Below are 6450 nucleotides of genomic sequence, written 5' to 3'. Positions count from 1 at the left end.
AAGGCCACGCCGAGGCGCATTTGATGAACTAATGCGGCGTCTTGACGAGAGATATGTGCTGGCATGCGGAAAGCGAGCGCTGGGTCAACTCTGCTCAGCATGGCGGGGGGTAGAATGTCGCCGGTCCGTTGGCGAGTAGCCAGAAGAGTCACAAGGCTGCGAAGTATGAACCGCCGATCGCCTCTCATCAGTGCAATACGCGTCCGTGTCCGAGACGAGAGAGCTGCTTCGGCGGCGCTGTCCGCCAGTTCATTGCCTTCGACACCGCAATGGGCGGGAACCCATTGGACAGCGAGCCTATGTCCTGCTTCGTAGACAAGTTTGTAAGCGGTTAACACATCCATAACCAACGGGGCGGAGGAGCCTCGGATGCCAGAATTTTCAATTGCTTGCAGCGCAGATGCTGAGTCAGTAAAGACCAGCCAATTCCGAGGGGGGGGGGGGGCGATGTGCTGCAAAAAGAAAAGGATGGCGTAGAGTTCCGCAGCTGTGGATGATATACAATGCCAAAGGCGAGGGCTCGAAGGACTTGAGGGGGAACCTAAGCTCTTCGAACCTGGAGGTCAAGAAGACGTGCGAAGGTGGGTGGCACAGGCAGAGACGAGACCAGGGGGCGTTCGGCGGTGTGACAGTCCTAGGTGTGAAGCCGGTGAGAGCGTGTCGTGTCGTCTGCGCCATGCGATGGAAATCACTTTCAGGACGGTATCGACTTTTCCTGAGGAATGGGTGACGGGGAACGTTCGCACGCAAACGTAGGAAGTGTCGAGTCGTTTCCCGCTCACGGAGGACCTCCGCCGGGAGTTCTCCAGCTACAGCTAGGACTTGCGGTGTTTCAGCCATTCTTAGAACGCCAAGGCAGCGACGAAGGATTCGGGCGAACAGGGACCGAAGGGTATTTAACGATGTTGTAGAAACCCTATGCAAGACTGGAAGGCTATAAAGCACAGTCGCCCTCACCAAAGCCGCGTGAACGGCTAAGAGGGAGCCCCACAGACCCATGCCGAAGCCAGAAAGATGTTGGAAGCCATCGCTGCACTTTGGTTTCTTTTATGTCTTTTGGTATGTCTTTGGTTTGTTTTGGTATGTCTTATAGACACAGAAAAAGGTATGTCTATAAGAAAGGTGCTTAATGAGGTGAGCCCAGCGCAGGTGGGAGCACAGGACCACACCAAGGAAGCGATGGGAACGCCCAGGCTCGAGCTTCCGTGCACCAACCCAAAGAGGGAAATTACTCATAGCCTTGCGGGTGAAAGGGAGCTCGACGCACTTTTCGGGCGAAAGGTAACATTCCAAGTCGCGTGAGGTAGAGATGAACGTTGTTAAAGGCTTGTTGTAAACGGCGCTGAATGGCTGGTCGTGACTTGCCTACTGTCCAAAGGGCAACGTCATCGGCATACACGGAGGATGCGATCTTGCGTGGAACTATCGATTTTAGTCCTGCCATGAGCACATTAAAAAGTGCAGGACTGAGGATGCTTCCTTGGGGTACGCCTTGATGAACAGGGTGATTGGGGTTTTGCCCGTGGGACTTGCGGACAGCGACAGTTCGGTCCGTAAGAAAATCGTGAAGCCAGCTGAAAAGTCTACCAGATACTCCAAAAGACCGCAACCCGTGGGGGACACAGATGTGCGAGACGGTATCATAGGCGCGCTTAATGTCCAGGAAGACCGATACAACGATCCGCCGATGAGCACGAGCATGTTGGACTGTAGATACCAGATCGAGAACTGGATCCATAGAGCTTCGGTGGCGGCGAAATCCAGCCATTTCCTGAGTGAACGCACCTTGTTTTTCGAGCGACCAGTCGAGGCGATGCAAAACCATTCTCTCCACTAGTTTTCCCACACAGCTTGTCAGGCTCACGGGGCGAAATTAGGATAAGGCAATTGGGGGGTTTGCCTGGTTTCAGGATTGGAACAACTAAAGCCTCCTTCCAAGTAGATGGTACGGATTCCTGTCGCCAAGACGTATTATAAACATGATGGAGAGCTAGGAGTGACGGCTCGTCAAGGTTTCGCAGTGCGGCGTAAGTGATTTTATATAGTCCTGGGGACGGTCGCACATTCACAAGTTTCAACGCAGTCCGCAGCTCAATTAGAGTAAAGTCGCGGTCCATAACCTCCGGTGGACGGGGCCAGGCTTGGTGGATTTCTGTCTGCAGGCTCTGGGCGAAACTGTGGTGTACTGCAGACGTTGAGGCAGCTGCTGGTGTCGTTAGGACGACGGAGAAATCTGTCGCGAACGTGGTTTCGTCTACCCCTTAACGATAGCCAATGCGGCGAGAGGATTCTTTTCTGGGGGCGCATCCTTCAGAGCTCGAATTGTCCTCCAGATCTTTGTGGTGGGGTCAAATTGTGAAAGGTGGTGACAAAACTTATGCCAACGCTTCCGGTCCTCTTTCTTAAGTTATCGTGTTACTTTAGCTTTCATCCGGCGGTACGCCACAATGTCAGGAAGTTGCCCAGTTCGGCGAGCCGCTCTCTCGGCTCGGCGACGTAATGCTCTGAGGTGGTTAATTCCGGGAGAATGACCGACGTTACCGGTGACCCGTTTAGAATTGACTACCGCGTCTTGCATGGCGGAACGAATGCCTTGCGAGAAGGCCTCTGAGGACATGCCGGTGTGCATAGGTAAGGACACATTTTCATGGCACCAGGGAGAAGCCCCCCTTACAAAAGTACGTCTGCCCTTCCTATAGAAAGTACACGGACTCCAAGCGACTTAGTACTCAGAAAATGTGAAACAATCCAGTAGACCGTTTGTTACCCCTGTCACCTTCCTAATCCCAATTGGAACACATTTTCCTATAGAAAGTCTGCGTACTATAAGCTCTGCTGTCTTCCTACAGAAAACAATGAATAAACAGATCCCGTATTCAGAAAGGCTTAAACCTTCGAGCAGGCTTTTTTTATCTTTCTTGGTCCAGCGGATCAAGTCTTCGTATGGAAAGTCTATGTACCATAAATGTCCCCGCTTTCGATACCGTACACACTCCAAGTGACCTAGTACGCGGAAAGGCATCGCGCATATAGCAGACTAAGTGCCACCCGTCGAAGAAATGGAGCGTACCTTGCTACAGAAAGCCTGCACAACTCAATGCACGCTTACCGCAGAAAATATGGAATCTCTAAAGCGCCCCAGAACTCACACTTGCTCGAAGCATTCAGCATACTTTTTTGGTCATCCATGCCTCCAGCAAGCACCCTTCTACGGGGTGGGCATGTTATTTTGCTAAAACAACGCAGTGGGCCTTGCTATATTTTCAGCACTGCATCCGACAAGCTGTTGGTGCGAACTTCCACCCAAAGTATTTATTTGCACATTGTACACAGCAGCATCATGGGGTGCCCTTGTTGATCTTCTGAAGCATGGCACCGAGGCTTCTTTTCACCATTCCGCGCACTTGAATGTAACGCAGGTGTGCTCTGCAATAGAAACAGCGAATGAAGATTAATGCCAGTGATCCACGGAAACGAAATCACATCTTTTAAGCACGTATTCATGCCTACGTAACGGTTTAAACGACATGAATCGTGAACAGCTGTTCTACTGTTTACACGTGGTACGTCCCTGGTTAATATCCATATCGCACATACGGTGCGGATAAAGTGGTGCATAGGGGTAATAGGGAGGACGCTGGACAAAAGGGCTTGCGGTGCCTAAGGACTGATTTCTAATAATTTCAGCGACCCTGTTTTTCTCCTTTTGGTTGCCGCACTCCTTTCCATGACACATTGCAGTTTTTGCACATCTGCGGGTAAGAGCTCTACTCAGTGGGAGGGGCGCAACGGCCTTGGCAAAAACTAGATGAAAGTCGTCCTGAGCACAGTCAGCGTCCAAGATATACCAAACACAGCCTCCGTCTTGAATTGTCTGCAGCGGTTAACTATTCATTAACAAAAGTCTTATGTCGCGGGACACTTCCATGCGTCGTCATATAGCGTCTCGTGCTCTGTGGATAATAATCATTGACGCCAGTTCCGATGGGTTTAGGATTGTGGTATTTCACAAGTCTCTCCCCCTTGCCATAGATGCCACTGCTATACGAACACCTCGGTGCTCCTTTTGAATGCGGACTGCCACTTTGGACAGTATACGACGGTACGCTTTTGCTGGGAAGTGTGATGCACGAGCAAAGAAGCGCATACCCAAGATAGCTGTCACACGGTTCTCGTCGAGGGCAGGCCTTGGGTCCTTGTTCTTGTGGCTGTTGGACTGTTTACCAAAAAAGGGATCGGTTTTTAGCTCTTCGTCTGTAAAGAGTACACGAGTGAGAGCACGGGAAAACTTGCTGGGAGAATCCTTGTAAGATCCCTGTAGCCTTGTAAGGGTCGCGCTGGACATGGACACGCCACTTCCCAGGTCCACATGTCGTCAAGAGAATTAAAAGAAAATTAAACTGCATGTTCACACAGATGTTACAGAAAGATACTAAATAACAGGCAGACACCGCACGCATGTTTGACAAGGATTGTGCCACATCCAGTACGTCCCTAATAATTGGGCACGCACGGTCACTCCGCTTTGTGAACGACTAAGCATTTCGTCGACAGTAGCAGCTTCTAATGTACTGCCCGCGTGCCCGAAGCAGAGTCGTCTTACCCGACTCAGTTAGAAAAAAAAAAAAAGCCCAGCTCGACCGTGCCCGATGAAGACTGGGCCTTACCCGACCAGGACCGCATGTCTGCAAAAAATGCGTACTGTAATATGATAAAAATGCACAAATGCACCTCCCCACTCTCCATCTCAAAACAAAGTTGTTGTTAACTCAAAAACTCAACTTTCCACTTGCTGGAAGCAGCCGCCATCGTGCTTCGCGATACCAATGGCAATCGGTTGAACCGACTCAGAGCTTGGTCGTTTGAGCGAAATCACGCGTCCTACGACTAAAGCGCATGCGCGAAAGTTGGATCGGACGTTTCATACGGCTAAAATGTCGCTGGTCCCTCTAATGATAACGCAATTGCGGCAGGTCAAGTAAAGGACACCATGTTTGATAGGAAGAGATGGCTCTTCTGTAAGGTTAGGTTCTTTCAAGTTACTGCAGGCAGTGTGAGTTGCTGAAACGTATCTTCGTCACCGTCACGCAAACATGTACAAGATACTCAAAAATGTATTTAAGATCGAGTATGAATTAAAGTAATTAAGATAGAGCACAAAATACTTCAAGAAGTATTTGAAATACAATTAAGTTACTACATATCCTTGAACGCAAAACGTCAGCTGTCACTGGTGAATGCGGCAAGTCGCCACTTTGTCACATGAATCACTTAAACCCCGCGCACTACGCTAGCCGCCGCTGTGTGATAGGAGTCATCTAAACACGAGTCCCAGGAAGATGACAAAGAGATACCACGTAACTCCACTAAGTATATGTGACCCAGAAGAAAGCAAACTTCTAGCAAACTTCATCAATATTTGTCATGACCTGCAAGAGGTCTGAACACTGAAAAGAAACGAAGTGCAGGGGAGCTGGCACAATGTAAAAACGACGATAACACCTGACACACTGAACAGAAAAAAGACGACACGACACGTTCTCAACGAATAAATGATAGGAAACGTCCCATTTATTCCTGTGACGACATCAGGTACAACAATGTGGTTTGCGCAAGCCCTGTAAACGGATTTGTGATTCATGTATCTGTAGTTCGTAAACTGGAGTACTGTGGGGACTAGAAAGCATTGTGAGTATGTGATCTGGCTGAATTAAATTAAGACCAAAAAGCAGTACCAGAAGCAGGCATTTACAGACCCATTCTGGTGTGTATACATATTCATGAGGCATGGCCCAACATCATTTCGGAGACAAGGATATAACATTTACGAGAAACTAAATTTCCTTCCCACTCGTGGTCGTTTCAAGTAGACCTGACAGTTCTATTAAAAGGATAGAAAACAGTAAGGAGGGGTTTAGTAGACACCATGTATACATGCACCACATATATGCCGGTTTGAGTCAGTTTACGGGTCCTGTGCACAGATGGCAAAGTGTGCTGTAGGATAAAACCTTCCCATCCTCACAAGATTCTAACAAGGACATACCACGTCAGAAAATGGAAAAATGTACATCACAAAAATTTATGTTGTATATGGATCTGTTTTAGGCAAAATCCACAGCTGATACTCCAGAGAAAGCCTTCTTAAGAGAACGGGTCAAGTGGTATACGTCCCCACATACCAAAAGCAGCAAACAGATAAAGAGACTTCAACAGGCAAATCGACGTTTAAAGAAAAGAAATGCGGGGCTGAAAGGTGTGATTAAGGATTTAACAAGACAGAAGATCCTGCTTGAGGAGAATGTTGCAGTTTTGGAGAGCCTTGGTGCTACAAATCAAGAATTATTGAAAAGACAGGTTGCAAAACGCACAGGAAATCCCCTCCCCACACAGTACTCACCTCAGCTGCGAGCATTTGCATTGACTTTACATTTTTATTCAACTCGGGCC

This window comes from Ornithodoros turicata, chromosome 1 (assembly GCF_037126465.1).
Source record: "Ornithodoros turicata isolate Travis chromosome 1, ASM3712646v1, whole genome shotgun sequence".
Lineage (NCBI taxonomy): Eukaryota > Metazoa > Arthropoda > Arachnida > Ixodida > Argasidae > Ornithodoros > Ornithodoros turicata.
Note: the sequence above shows the minus strand (reverse complement) of the source record.